At 41.0% G+C, this 16,031-nt stretch overlaps 1 pseudogene; it reads right to left on the bottom strand.

The window, feature by feature from the left end:
* Positions 1 to 9,081: 9,081 nt before the first annotated feature.
* Positions 9,082 to 15,300, bottom strand: LOC118348935 (annotated as a pseudogene).
* Between the last annotated feature and the right edge of the window lie 731 nt (positions 15,301 to 16,031).

Here is a 16,031-nt window from a genome sequence, read left to right as displayed (position 1 = left end):
AAGGGGAAATAAAAAATGATCTTTATACCCTGGTAGGTCAGATTGTTATAGGACATGCTTCTGCTGTCCAGAAATCTTTGGAAAATGATACTATACTTTGGCACAAAAGATTAGGGCATGTCAGCCATAAAGGCTTAAAGGAACTCCAAAAACAGGGGTTACTTGGTGACAAAGACCTAGGAGACCTTCCCTTTTGTGAAGATTGTATACTAGGCAAGTCCACTAGAGTTAGCTTCAAACTCAGTACACACACTTCTAAACAAAGTTTGGACTATATCCATTTTGATTTGTGGGGGCCTGCAAGGGTTAGTTCTCATGGTGGGGGGAATTACTTTTTATCCTTTATTGATGACTATTCTAGGAAGGTTTGGGTTTATATCCTTAAGCAGAAAAGTGACACCTTTAACAAGTTTAAGGAATGGAAAGTCTTGGTTGAAAATCAAGTAGGGATGAAGGTTAAAAAACTTGGGACAGATAATGGACTTGAGTACTTATCAAATGAGTTTAACAACTATTGCCAAAAAGAGGGTATTGCAAGGCATATGACAGTGAGGGAAACACCCCAATAGAATGGCCTAGCTGAAAGAATGAACAGAACAATTCTTGAGAGGGTTAGGTGTGAACAAGATATGTTTTTAGAAAGAAAGATGAATTTCCTTGTATTTGATATCAGTATAAATAGATACAAGTATGGATGTACAATATAATGGAAAGGCAAGATTTAAGGAATTACAAATCAGTACATCGGTTACAAGAGAGCTGTAATGCATTAATCACGTTGGAGACAGCAGCAGAAAATCATGCAATTGGAGGTGGCAATCTTTCCAGATTTGATTTTTGTCCATTATCACTTATACACCCCCGCAAGATGGACGTGCTGTCAAGGACGCCAATCTTGGACCTGAGTAAATGAAATCGAGCTTTGGGAAGTGCTTTAGTGAGGAGATCAGCAAATTGATCATGAGTAGAAACATGACGAACATCAAGCAGGCCTTTGTTGACATAATCTCGGACGAAATGAAGATCAATGGCAATGTGCTTCATTCTAGAGTGCATTACGGGATTAAGACTCATTTGTGTAGCCCCGATATTGTCACATAATATGAGTGGAGATTTGGAGAGTGGAAAATGAAGCTCGGACAGCAAGGATGTAAGCCAAGCAACTTCTGAAGTGGTGGCAGCAAGTGCACGATACTCTGCTTCGGTGGACGAACGAGCAATGGCTCGTTGCTTGCGAGTGCTCCATGAAATTAAATTGTCGCCCAGAAAAATAAGATAGGCAGTGGTGCTTGACCGGTCATCAAAATTTCCTGCCCAATCGGCGTCGAAGTAGGCGTGCAGTGTTGACGCATTGGTGCGAGTGAGATACAGCCCATGATGGATGGTGTGTTTGAGATAGCGGAGGATGCGTTTGGCTGCAGTCCAGTGAGTAGCAGTTGGTTGGTGCATGAACTGAGCAAGTTTGTTGACTGAGAAGGCGATGTCCGGGCGAGTGAAGGAGAGATATTGCAGTGCACCAATGACTTGTCTGTATTCAGTAGCATCAGTAAGAGAGGAGCCATCTTTGAGCTTGAGGGTGATACTTGTACTCTGAGGAGTTTGAACATCTTTTGCACCATCCATTTTTACCCGATCAAGGATGCCACGGATATATTGATGCTGGCTGAGAAACATTCCAACAGAGGTGGGAATAATTTCAATACCAAGAAAAAAATGGACAAGGCCCAAGTCCTTAAGGGAGAATCGGTTGCTGAGCTTGTGAATGATCTCATGAACAAGTGAGGTGCTGCTGCCAGTAATAAGGAGATCATCAACGTATACAAGGAAGTACATAGTGTGGCCACCTGCATGATAAATAAATAACGAAGAGTCTGATTTGGACTGACTGATGTGCAAATCAAGGAGAGCACCTTTGAGCTCATTGTACCACGCACGAGGAGCTTGTTTTAAGCCATAGATGGATTTTCTTAATTTGCAGACATAATTTGGAAAATTGTTATCAACAAATCCACGTGGTTGTGCCATAAAGACATCTTCCTCAAGGGTGCCATGGAGGAATGCGTTGTTGACGTCAAGTTGGCGAATGGGCCAGCGATGCATAAGAGCAATGGAGAGGACAGTCCGAATAGTGGTAGGCTTCACGATTGGACTAAAGGTTGCCGTATAGTCAAGACCAGGCCGTTGATGAAAGCCTTTGGCAACAAGGCGAGCTTTGTATCGGTCGATGCTACCGTCGGGCTTCCTTTTTATTCTAAAAATCCATTTACACCCAATGGGATTTTGAGAAGGTTGTGGAGGAACTAAGTCCCATGTACCATGCTTAACCAAGGCTGTGAATTCTTGGGACATGGCTTGGCGCCATTGAGGATGTTTTAGTGCTTGACTGACACAAGTTGGTTCAAGAGAGTTGGGAAGGGGATGTTTGGTGACAAGGTACATGTGTTTAGGCTTGTGGATGTGATTCATAGATCTAGTGGTCATCCTATGAGAGGTAGGTGGTGCGGGTGCAGCAAGAGAAGAGGAGAGAGTAGTGCTGTCAGAGGGAAAAGAGAGTATACCTGGTGATGACGATGGTGGATCCGATGGTGCAGGAGGGTGAAGTACTTCAGGCAACGTGAGAGATGGAGGCACCTGAGTCACTGGCGGGACTTGTGGGATAGAACCAAAGGATTCCACAGCAGCATGTGATTGGTGATTATGGTCAGGGGCAAGAGGAAGCTGACTAGCAACAGAGTTGGTGGAGATAGGAAAGGTGTGTTCGTCGAATACAACATGGCGTGAAAGATAGAGGCGGTGGGGCTTGATATCAAGGCATTTGTAAGCACTTTGAGTAAGAGAGTAACCGAGAAAAATGCAAGGAGTGGATTTGGGATCAAGTTTGCTATTGTTATATGGTTTGAGCCATGGATAGCAAAGACAACCAAATGTGCGGAGCTTGAGATAATTTGGTGAACGAAGAGTGAGAGCTTCAAAAGGAGTTTTACAATGTAAGAGAGGGGTGGGCATTCGGTTAATAAGATAACAGGCTGCCTCAAATGCGAAAGACCAGTAGGACAAAGGAAGTTTAGAGTGATGGAGAAGAGTAAGCCCAGTTTCGACGAGATGACGATGGCGACGTTCAGAAACACCATTGTGTTGAGGCGTGTGAGGAGGGGTTGTAAGGCTGGTAATGCCATGTTTAGCGAGGAAGGGACGGAGTTTGAGGTACTCACCACCATTGTCAATATAGAGATGTTTTATGGTAGTGGCAAACTGATTTGTGATGTAATTTTGAAGATTAATAAAAACACTTTCAACTTCAGATTTTTGTTTGAGAGGATAGAACCAAGTGAATTTTGTAAAATGATCAATGAAAATAACATAAAACCGATAACCATTGATGGATGTAATTGAAGATGGACCCCAGACATCTGAATAAATTAATTCAAATGGCTGAGAACTAGTCATAGACGAAATGGAGAAAGGTTGCTTGTGACTTTTATTACATTGACATGAAACACACAGACTTTTATTTGTAAATGAAGATTTTTCTAGAGGCAAATCAAATGATCGAATTATTTGGGTGACAATTTTGGTGGAAGGGTGACCAAGTCGTGAATGCCAACCATCAAGTGAGGTGCGGACTCCAACAAATGCCACTGGTGGTTTGCGCAAGATATGAGCGGACTGAGGCATGTAGTAGATGCCATCTTCACATTTGCCTTGAAGTGCACCCCCGTGCTCAGATCCTTCACAGAGAAAGAGAAGGGGTTAAATTCTACAGAGCAATTGTTAGAGGAGGTAAATTTATGAACAGAAATAAGGTTGCGATGAATAGAAGGAACACAAAGAAGATCTGTAAGTGCAAAGGTTTTGGAAGGGGTGGAGAGATTGGTAGAACCAACGTGTGTGACATTCAAACCTGTACCATTCCCAATGACAACCTCGTCAGGTCCTTCATATTCAGAATGCATGGTCATGTTTTGAAGTTCAGAGGTGATATTGTGAGATGCCCCAGAGTCAAGCATCCAACGATTTGTGGCATGTTGAGGCATGATAGTGCAGTTAGCCTGTGCTAATACACGACGAAGCTTGCGACACTCAGTCACAGTATGGCCACTGAAGCCACAAAAATGACACGTTTTTCCTTGTTGGCGACCTCTTTGAGCAGAGTCAACAGAGGAGTTGTCGGTGGGCTTGGACTGAAAGGAGCCACCTGAATTGCCAGACCGAGAATAGGATTGCTTCTTGTCATTCTTTTGGGAGGAACGATTGTTGTACCTGCGTTGAGAGGTATTAGCTGTAATAACAGGAGGATTGGAAGTAAGTTCCAGGCGCTTCAAGTAGCGCTCATGACCAAGGAGCAGGTCATGGAGTTCTTCAAATGTGAGAGAGGTGTCACGAGTGCGAATTGGAGCAATAATCTCGCGGCATTCTAAGCCAAGACCATTGAGAATGTATAGCGTTAGATCGTCGTTTGTCACAGGGGCATCAATGAGTGCTAACTCATCTGCTATGTGCTTCACAGAATGAAGAAATTCTGTGACAGACCGAGACCCTCACTGAAGAAAGGTGAGGTCCTCCTTGAGTTGCATAACACGAGTACGGGATCGACTAGCATAGAGTCGGGTGAGGGTCTTCCATGCTTCCATGGACGTCTCAGCATTAGCAATATGAGAGACAACGCCTTCAGAGACCCCATCAAGGATGGCGTTGAGCAGAAGCTTGTCCTGACGTATCCAATGTGAATATGCAGCCTTGACAGCAGCCTGGTCATTAGTGGAGACACCACTGAGAGAAGGACATGAAAGAGTACCATCAAGATACCCCATAAGATCATAACCAATGAGTAAGGATTCGAACTGACACCGCCAAGCAGGAAAATTGGTGGCTGTCAGTTTATGAGGAAGCTGCGCAGCAGCATTTACAGCAATTAGAGGCGTAGAGCTTTGAGGATTAGAAGAAACAGAGATGTTATTGGTGGCCATAGCAAAGAGGATCTGCTCGTTGGAGCTTTGGAAGCTCTGATACCATGAACAAGATATGTTTTTAGAAAGAAAGATAAATTTCCTTGTATTTGATATCAGTATAAATAGATACAATTATGGCTGTACAATATAATGGAAAGGCAAGATTTAAGGAATTACAAATCAGTACATCGGTTACAAGAGAGCTGTAATGCATTAATCACATTGGAGACAGCAGCAGAAAATCATGCAATTGGAGGTGGCAATCTTTCCAGATTTGATTTTTGTCCATTATCACTTATAAGGTGCATGTTGTCAAATGCTAAGTTACCAAAAAATTTTTGGGCAGAGCCAGTTAATACTTCTGTGTATTTGATAAATAGGAGTCCATCTACTGTCATTAATTGCAAGACTCCTCAGGAATTATGGACTGGTAAACCCTCAGATTACAGTAATTTGAGAGTATTTGATCGTGTTGCATATGCACACAGTAAAACTGACAAACTAGAACCTAGGGCAGTAAAATACATTTTTGTTGGATATCCTGAAGGAGTAAAAGGCTATAAATTTTGGATAAAGGAACCTGAAAAAAAAAGTGTATAATAAGTAGGGATGTGACCTTTAATGAGTCACAAATGGCCAGATCTTAACTAGATACAGTTGAGACTCAATCTATCACTGTTCTAAACAAAGTCCAGATGGAGGTGGAGTATTCAGACTCATTACCTCAAGATATAAGCATGCAAACTGGAGATAATTGGAAGTCTGATTCTGCAGCAACCAAAAAGAAACCATTGAATCTTATAACCTTGCAAGAGATAGGCCAAGAAAGGTTATAAGACCTCCAGTGAGATTTGCACAGGCTGATAAAACAGCCTATGCCCTCTCTGTAACTCAAGACATTGAAGACCCTGAACCAAGGTCTTATAAAGAAGCAATGTGTAGTAAAGAATCTAACAATTGGCTTCTTGCTATGTAAGAAGAAATGGAATCTCTTTATAAGAACAAGACTTGAGAAATGGTGCTAAAACCTGATAAGGTTAAAATCATAGGGTCTAAATGGATATTCAAGAAAAAGGAGGGTATAACTGGGATAGAAAAACCTAAGTACAAAGCTAGGTTAGTGGCAAAGGGTTTTACACAAAGGGAAGGTATAGATTTCAATAAAATTTTCTCCCTTGTAGTAAAACATAGTTCCATCAGATTGTTGTTAGCTTACATTGGTTATCATGATTTGTTCTTAGAACAGTTGGATGTTAAAAGTGTTTTTTTGCATGGTGAATTAGAAGAAATATTGTACATGCAACCTCCTGAAGGTTTTGTAAGTGAATCCAATAAGAATCATGTGTGTTTGTTGAAAAAATCTTTGTATGGATTAAAACAATCTCCAAGACAATGGTATAAAAAGTTTGACACTCATATGATTGAGAATGGGTTTAAAAGATGCAATTATGATAGCTATGTATACTTTAAAGTTTCTGATGAGGTTACTGTTTATCTTCTGTTATATGTGGATGATATGCTCATAGCTTGTAAAGATAAATGTCAAATTGATCTTGTAAAATAAATTCTAAAATCTGTTTTTGAAATGAAAGATCTTGGACCTGCTAAGAAAATATTAGGTATGGAGATAATTAGAGATAGAAAAAAGAAACTACTCTACTTATCACAAAAAACATATTTATAAAGGGTACTTAAAAGATTTAGCATGGACTTAGCAAAATCTGTAAGTACTCCCATTGGACAGCATTTTAAATTTTCTGTTAATCAGCCCCCTAAAACTAATGATGAAAGGGAATATATGATAAAAATACCATATGCAAGTATGGTAGTTAGCATCATGTATGCAATGGTCTGTTCAAGACCAGACCTCACCTATGCTGTCAGTCTAGTTAGTAGGTTCATGGGAAATCTTGGGAAACCCCACTGGCAAGCACTGAAGTGGGTGTTTTAGTACTTAACAGGCTCCTCAGGTTTAGGGCTAAGTTTTGGTGGCAATGTGTTAAGTGGTCAAGAAATCTGTGGGTTTGTAGATTCTGATTTTGCTGGAAACTTGGACACTAGGAAATCTCTAACTAGCTATGTATTCATAGCCTTTGGTAGTGTTGTGAGTTGAAAATCCAATTTACAGTCAGTTGTGGCTTTGTCCACAACTAAGGCTGAATACATAGCCATGACAGAGGCTATAAAGGAAGCTTTATGACTGAAAGGTATAACAAATGAACTAGGTTTATACAAGGGAAATATCACAGTCTATTGTGATAATCAAAGTACTATACATCTCACTAAAAATCAAGTTTTTCACGAAAGATCAAAACACATTGATATTAGACTTCATTTTGTAAGAGATGTGGTTGCAGGTGGTACTGTCAAAGTGGAGAAAGTACCAACTGAAGAAAACCCAGCAGATATGATGACCAAACCATTGCCAAGATCAAAGTTCAAGCACTGTCTAGACTTGATCAAAATGGAGGAGGGTTGACCAGGGAATAAAATGTGGGAATTGGCCAGAGATGGGGAATCATGAAATCAAATTGATGACAAGGTAGAGATTGATGACCAATGTGTCAATAATTTATTTTTTAGAAGGTTAAAGTTGTAATTTCTTTTGTTAAGCCTTGTAACTAATGGTCAAAGAAGTGACCACGTATTCTTTACTTTTTCTTGTCCTTTTGTGTAATTCTAATTCATTACTTTTAATCCATCGGCTATTAGATGGCCACATGTTTAGATCAAATGAATTAGGGCTATTGGTATAAGGCAGCCTTATAAAAGGCTTGCGATGGCTACTGTAGCGGTATGAGAAGAAAAAGAAAAGCAGATACATTACAGAGAGAGAGGCTTCAACGAAGAGAAAGGGGTTTTTGAGAAACTTGTAAATCAGGGAATAATCCGAGAGAGTTAAGGTCATTCTGATGACCTGAATCTTGTAACCTGTCCATCCTTGCGATTTGAAGCTTCAATAAGATGATCTCTGGCCAGTTCCCCCTGTGGATGTAGATTCGAAAGGATCAAACCATGTTAAATCCTTGTGTTCTTGGTATTTTCGTTCTACTCTATTGTTTTTCTATTTAGTGCATTTTCTGTTTATATTTTCTTGAATCAATCTTGGTACGTGTTGCTATTATTGGTGTTCTTGCTGAAAGAATATTTTTAGTACAATAGAACTCATGTAAAATTTTTGTTAATTATATGACATTATCGAAAAAAACAAATATATTTGCTAGTGGTATGCCATTCTAAAACGTATATATGACCTAAATGAGACTGTTTAGTGTTTGCGTATAAAAAAGGCAAAAACGAAATAGAGCCATCAATTATCTCATCTTAAATGTTTTTTATAATTTTATTCTCAAACATCATTCAAACACAAACACTTTCCAATTATAGTATTTAACTTTTCATTTAATCATTACCTAATCATTACAACTTTTCTAAATTTCTAAACAAAATACAAAAATAATTAAATTTTTTCAAATTTTAAAATAAAAATAATATTAAAAAAAAATCCTTAAGACCAATTGGGCTGCTATTAGCCAAATAATAGCCTGCCAATCACATACCAACACGTAAGCCTTCCACCACAATTATAATGAAGCAGCACTACACCAGAAAAGGACAAGCTCTTCTTTGCGATTGAATCCCATTAGCCCTCGCACCCCCTCGAAGTTGATTTCAGCACATCGAAGCTGACTGTAGGTGGAAAACCGGGAGTCTCGGTTGAAACCAGAGGTAGAAGAGGCCAAAGGCGACAACAACGATGATGAGGAGGAGGATGAGAATGAAGATGCAAAGGAAGCATCAGCATGCACGACAACAGCTTCTGCACCTCTTCTTTGATGTGAAAGATGGTGGGAGGGCCGGTTTGCGCGGCGGTGGTCTTTCAAAATGATATTGTTAAAAATAGAATAAGCAAACCATTGATGAACAAAGAAAAATAAAACTTGTTGGCTACAAAAACTGATGAAGTAATTGTTGGGTTCTCAAGATTGATTTGAACTCAAACCCATAACTTCACCTTTACATTGAAAAAAAAAATTCGAATTAAAGTTGATAGAATCTATGACTGGGAAGCCATGAAAATGGACCAAAAAAGTAAATTTACTCTGTTTAATCCATTTCCAGAGATATTAAGTCAACTTTTCACCGGATCAAGCTTCTCAATGTGGTTCATGGTAAACACGAAAATCCTCTCACTCCCACAACAACACCATAACCTGTCCGTAATCGTATTATTCCCACAATCGTCACCCAAGCCACACCGCCCACCTCGCATTTCACCCGAGTCAAACTTAGAGAGCAATCTATGTCCTCGATGACAATTATGGACTTGGAACTCGTCTTCATCAGCAGCTTCCTCAGCTCCAAGTTGGTATGCACCTCGATTAGCTCTAAGTCGTATATGTCGTAACCCAGATAATTTGCTATGGCTGTGATCATGCTTGATTTCCTTGTCCCCGGCAGACCATAGAGTGTGTAACCTTTTTTCCATGCTTGCCCGATCTTCTGGTAGAATCCTTGACCATTCACGAAGTCTATGAGATCCTCCATAATCTCCAACTTCTTTGTTGGGTTCATGGCTAAGGTCTCAAATGTGCTTGGATGCTTAAACGGTACATACTCTCATAGGTGTCCCCTCGAGTCCAAGGAACCGCCATGAGAAGGATGCCATGAGAGTGAAGACTCGTTTCTCTTCTGGGAAAGGACCCCATGAGAAGGTTTGAGCTTGCCTTTGTTGAATCCATGCCCTGAGCAGTCATTGTTGACTGCTCAGCGCTTAACCCTCAACCCTCAACAAGTAACTGCAAATGCAGTTACAAATTGAATGCAAATAAATGCATTCATACGTGAGGTGAGGCGCCTATAAATTGAAGCTCCATGCGAGAGCTTCAGTGACACCCAATGAGAAAAGAAAAGAGAGTGAGCCGAGAGAGCTCTGAGAGAAAAGAAGAGAATTGAGTTGAGTAGAGTGTGATCCTCCTCCTCTGTAATATTTTCTTGTGTTCCACTATTTATTGGTGAAGCTCTTTTCTGTGGATGTAGGCAGTTGTCGAACCACGTTAAATTCTTGGTGTCACTAAGTACGTGAGTGTACTCTTTTATTTCTACTTTTATTCATTCCGTTGTGTTGATTTTCCCAACAAGTGGTATCAGAGCGTTTGTTGGAAGGAGTTTTTTTTTACTGAAAACTCGGTTTTAGTGCGTAGCTCAGTTTTCAAATTTGAGCATACCACTGTGTTCGTCTCATCGAGACAAGAAAAGCAGTGAAAACCAGAGGCCGAACGGAGGCTGCATGCGCCTCCACGCGCCATTTGAAGATCGGAGAGTGAGTTCCACTCTCGAAACGCACAACACGCGCCCAGAGAAGGCTTGAGTGCGTGAATCCCACGCTCTTCCACGCACTCCAGAGAAGACCTTGCACGTGAAGATCACGCGCTTAACGAGCCCTGACTCAGAGAAGCGCGTGTGATACACGCCCCAACGCGTTCCACGCGCACCAGTAAGATTTTTGCGCGTGAAGAACACGCACCTACGCGCTGTTTGTCGCGCCATGCACTGCACGCACGACAGAGTTCCTGTTTTGGTTCTTTTGCTCATTCATTGTGCTATCTGAGTCCGATTTTGACGAAACAAGACTCGTTTCCAACAAAATAAGATGTTCCGAACACAACGGTGCTGTCTATTTTGTAATATTCTACCTTGAAGATTCTGTACTTGCCATTTTGTATTTAGAATCAGTCTAAATCAATGGAGGATTCAGCATCAGGCGCCATGATAAAGCTGACTGCCTCAAACTACAGTCTTTGGAGACCTCGAATGAAGGATCTCTTGAACTGTAAAGATCTGTTTGACCCTTTGGAAGATGAAGTTACGGATCAAGTGTGGAAAAAGATGCACAAGAAGACTATTGGTCAGATCAGGCAATGGATCGACCATAGTGTTTTTCACCATGTGGCCCAGGAGACGGATGCATATAACCTCTGGAAAAAGTTAGAGGATATGTATCAGGCTAAGACTACTCGAAATAAGGCTCTCTTGATAAGACGGCTTGTTAACTTGAAGTTGAAGAGCAACACCTCTGTTGCCGAGCACATTAGCGAGTTTCAAAACCTAGTCAACTTGGGTCCGTCAACCTGAATCTTGGCGATGAAGAACAAGCCCTGCTACTTCTCAGTTCATTACCAGACAGTTGGGAGACGCTGGTGGTCTCCCTAAGTAACTCTACTCCAGATGGCAAACTTACCATGACGATGGTTAAGGATGCCCTGTTTAATGAGGAGACCAGACGAAAAGAGACAAGTATGAATCAAACTCATGTCCTTGTCACCGAGAGTAGAGAAATGCCTCAAGGTAATGATAGAGGGAGAAGTTGAGGCAGAAACAGAGGGAAGCCTTAACCACGTGGAAGGTCCAGCAGTAGGAGGAACTAGCAGATGGGTAACATGAAATGTTATCATTGTGGCAAAGAAGGCCACATGAGGAAAAATAACCACAAGTTTTTAAGGGAGCAAGGTTAAAGCAATAAGTTGAAGAAAGAAGATGGTGAAACCCTTGTCACTCTTTCGGGAGATATGGCAATACTCTCCACTAATGACGAGACGTGTCTGCACGTTGCAAACCATGATGTTTAGTGGGTGGTAGAGACAGCAGCATCATACCACGCCACTTCCCATAGTGAATTTTTCACTACATACAAAGCAGGAGACTTTGGTACGGTAAGAATGGGGAACGCCAGTTCCTCGAAGATCATGGGAGTTGGCGAAGTGCAAATAAATACCAACGTTGGTTGCACCATGGTGTTGAAAGATGTTCAACACATTCCTGACGTTCGGCTCAATCTGATTTCTTGGACAACCCTTGATCGACAGGGCTATGATAGCTACTTCAGCAAAGGCACTTGGAAGCTGTCACAAGGTGCCATGGTTGTCGCCCGAGGACATAGTTGTGGTACATTATACAAGACCCATGTGAAGATCGGTTCTGATAGCCTCAATGCAGTGGAAGACGAGGCATCACCAAATCTGTGGCACAAGAGACTCGGACACATGGGTGAGAAAGGGTTGGATACGCTTATGAAGAAGGCACTCATCAAAGTTGCCAAAGGAACAGCGTTAAACCCTTGTGAGTACTGTTTGTTTGGCAAATAATATAGAGTCTTGTTTAAATCCTCTACGAAGAGAAGATCAGAGTTGTTGAGTCTGGTACACTCTAATGTATGTGATTCCATGGAAGAAGAGTCATTAAGAGGTAACAGATATTTCGTGACATTCATTGATGATGCTTCACGAAAGGCCTGGGTATATGTTTTGAAGTCAAAGGATCAAGTCTTCGAGCACTTCAAAAATTTCCACACCCTAGTGGAAAGAAAGACAGGAAAGAAGTTGAAGTGCTTGCGAACGAACAACGAAGGAGAATATATTTCCAAAAGGTTCGCTGCATACTGCGCTGATCGCGGTATTCGACATGAGAAGACGGTCCCATATACCCCTCAGCACAATGGTGTAGCCGAAAGAATGAACCAGACCATCATTGAAAGAACAAGATGCATGCTCAGTATGACCAAGTTACCAAAGCTATTCTGGGGTGAAGCTGTTCTAGCTGCCTGTTACCTGATCAACAGATCACCTTCTGCACCACTGGAATTTGAAATTCCTAAGAAGGTTTGGTCTGGAAAAGATGTCTCTTACTCTCACTTGAGAGTATTTGGGTGCAAAGCCTTTGTACACGTATCCAAGAAGCTGAGACAAAATCTCGATGTCAAATCAACTTCATGTATCTTTGTTAGATATGGAGATAAAGAATTCGGATACAAGTTATGGGATCCAGTGACAAAGAGAATTATCAGAAGTAGGGACGTTGTGTTCCATGAAAACCAGAACACAGGAACTGAAGCTTCCTTAAGAGAGCTTAATTCCTATACTCCAAATCCACAGACAATGTGGATATGCAGGATCAAGATCCAGAAGCAGAAGAAGAAGCTCAGGGTGTTGAAGTTCAACCAAGAAGATTGGCAAGAGGCCGCCTATTGATTCTGTCGATGAGATATCCGGAATCAGACTATATTCTGCTTACTGATGAGGGGGAGCCAGAAAGCTTTCAGGAAGTTCAAACTCATGCTGATAGAAGCCTATGGGTGCAGGCAATACAAGAAGAGATGAGTTCTCTGCAGAAAATCAAACCTATGAGTTGGTGAAACTTCCTGAAGGAAAGAAAGCCCTAAAGAACAAATGAGTGTTCAAGCTGAAGAAAGATGGCCAATGAAAACTGATAAAGCACAAGGCCAGATTGGTTGTCAAAGGATTCCAGCAGAAGAAGAGAATCGATTTTGATGAGATATTTTCTCCAGTCGTGAAAATGATGTCGATCCGAGTCATACTCGGATTGGTAGCCAGGTTAAATTTGGAACTCGAACAGATGGATGTGAAACAACCTTTCTCCATGGAGATTTGGAGGAGGAGATCTATATGGAGCAACCAGAAGGGTTTAAAGCTCCAGGAAAATATCACTTAGTCTGCAAGTTAAAGAAAAGTCTCTATGGCCTCAAGCAAGCGCCGAGGCAATGGTACAAGAAGTTCGACTCATTCATGATGAATCATGATTACAAGAGACTTGTTGCAGATCAGTGTGTCTATGTTCGAAAGTTCTAGGATGACAAGTTTGTCATACTCTTTCTTTACGTTGATGATATGTTAATCGTTGGTGATGATATATCCATGATTAACAAACTAAAGAAGGAATTATCCAAGTCCTTTGACATGAAGGACTTAGGCCCAGCACAACAAATTTTGGGCATGAAGATTGTTTGTGATAGGAAAGTCAAAAGGGTGTAGCTATCACAACAAAAATATGTTGAACATGTCATTAAACGTTTCAACATGGGAGATGCTAAGCCAGTCAATACTTCACTTACGAACCACTTCAAGTTAAGTAAGAGCTCGTGTCCTTCTTCAAAGAAAGAGATTGAAGAAATGGAAGCAGTCTCATACTCTTTAGCAGTAGGAAGCCTGATGTATGCAATGGTTTGTACCAGACCAGATATTGCTCATTCTGTAGGCATGGTGAACAGATTCCTTTCAAATCCAGGAAATGATCATTGGGAAGCAGTCAAGTGGATTCTCAGGTACCTCAAAGGTACATCGAATATGTGTTTGTGTTTTGGGGGAGCTAAACCAGTTTTGGAAGGCTATACAGATTCAGATATAGCAGGAGATCTGGATAGCAGGAAATCTACTTCGGGATTTCTCTTCACCTTTGCAGGAGGAGCTGTCTCTTGGCAGTCCAAATTGTAGAAGTGTGTTGTTTTATCTACAACAGAGGCATAGTACATTACCGCAGCGGAAGCTGGGAAAAAGATGTTGTGGATGAAGCGTTTTCTCTAAAAACTAGGGGTTAGTCAAGAAGACTACAAGGTACATTGTGATAGTCAAAGTGCTCTAGACTTGAGCAAGAATTCAATGTACCACTCCCGCACCAAGCATATTGACATCCGTTATCATTGGATACGCGAAACGATAGAACAACAGTTGTTGAAGCTTGTGAAGATCCATACAAAAGAGAATCCAGCGAACATGCTGACGAAGGTGGTTACAAGTGAGAAGTTTGAGCTATGCAGAGACATAGCTGAGATAGATAGCATCTAGGTAAATAGGCATGGAGGGGGAGAATTGTTGAATCCATGCCCTGAGCAGTCATTGTTGACTGCTCAGTGCTTAACCCTAAACCCTCAACAAGTAACTGCAAATGTAGTTACACATTGAATGCAAATAAATGCATTCATACGTGAGGCGAGGCGCCTATAAATTGAAGCTCCATGTGAGAGCTTCAGTGACACCCAAGGAGAAAAGAAAAGAAAGAGAGTCGAGAGAGCTCTGAGAGAAAAGAAGAGAATTGAATTGAGTAGAGTGTGATCCTCCTCCTCTGTAATATTTTCTTGTGTTCCACTATTTATTAGTGAAGCTCTTTTCTGTGAATGTAGGCAGTTGCCGAACCACGTTAAATTCTTGGTGTCACTGAGTGCGTGAGTGTACTATTTTATTTCCGCTTTTATTCCTTCCGCTGTGTTGATTTCCCCAACAGCCTTTGCATGATGATGTGTTCCTAGATAACAGTGACGCCGTTGTAGGTGTCGACGATGCTGTCATTATTGGAGAGGCCGAAGGTGATGGCGCTGGAGTTTAGGGCTCGGGTGAGGCTGAGGTAGTACCGGTGATGGAGATGGAGGAGCTAGGTAGAGCTGGACGGCGTTGTAGAGCTCGTTGGTGTTGACTCTGTCGATCTCAGTGATGTCGAAGTAGTAGTAGGAGGAGAACCAGAAGAAAATCCGGTTGAAGAGCTTGACAATTGCGAACCGGAGTTAGTTAGGGTGGGAAGACTACTTGCGTCAGCATCGGTATCGGCGTTAGCGTTGGACTGAGGGCGGTGCAAAGGGATGCAACGAGGAAGAGAGGGGCAGAGAAGGGCGGGCGGTGCAAATGAGAAGGCAAAATGGTTGGGCTACATACGACCGTGATTCTATGTGATGGAGTGTATTTCTCTTACAATGTATTTTCTTACATGGAGTTAGCTGAATGGAGGCCTGCTTTTATGGGATTTTCAGCCTGATCACTGGGAAGCGTTTATGATTAAAAAATTATCTTATAACAATAGTTATTCTACTCATCATCCTTACATCACACATCTCTTAAAGGAAAAAAAATAAAAATATATAAAATAAAAGCAGGTGTGTGGTGCAAGAATGATGAGTAGAATTTTTCTTCTAATAATATTTTAATTTTATAATATTTGTATTCAATTTTTTATCTATAATTTCTCAAAATCTAATAAAATATCTTAATTCAAATTATTTCATTAATATTTACAAATAATTTTACTATTATTTACATATTTATAATCACATCTCATTCTCCAAACGAGAACTCAATCTAACTATTCCTTGGACATTTCAAAGAAAATATTGTCCATATCTATTAAAGAAGGAATTCAAGCCGTCGATATTCTGTTTTATTTTGCTGGAAAACAATTTGAGTAGTGCTACATCTCTCGGGAGACGTAGCCCGAGAACAGTATTTTTTTATTTTTTATTTA

The sequence above is a fragment of the Juglans regia genome, chromosome 7 (genome assembly GCF_001411555.2).
Source record: "Juglans regia cultivar Chandler chromosome 7, Walnut 2.0, whole genome shotgun sequence".
Taxonomy (NCBI): Eukaryota; Viridiplantae; Streptophyta; class Magnoliopsida; order Fagales; family Juglandaceae; genus Juglans; species Juglans regia.
This window is presented reverse-complemented; position numbering and strand designations above follow the sequence as displayed.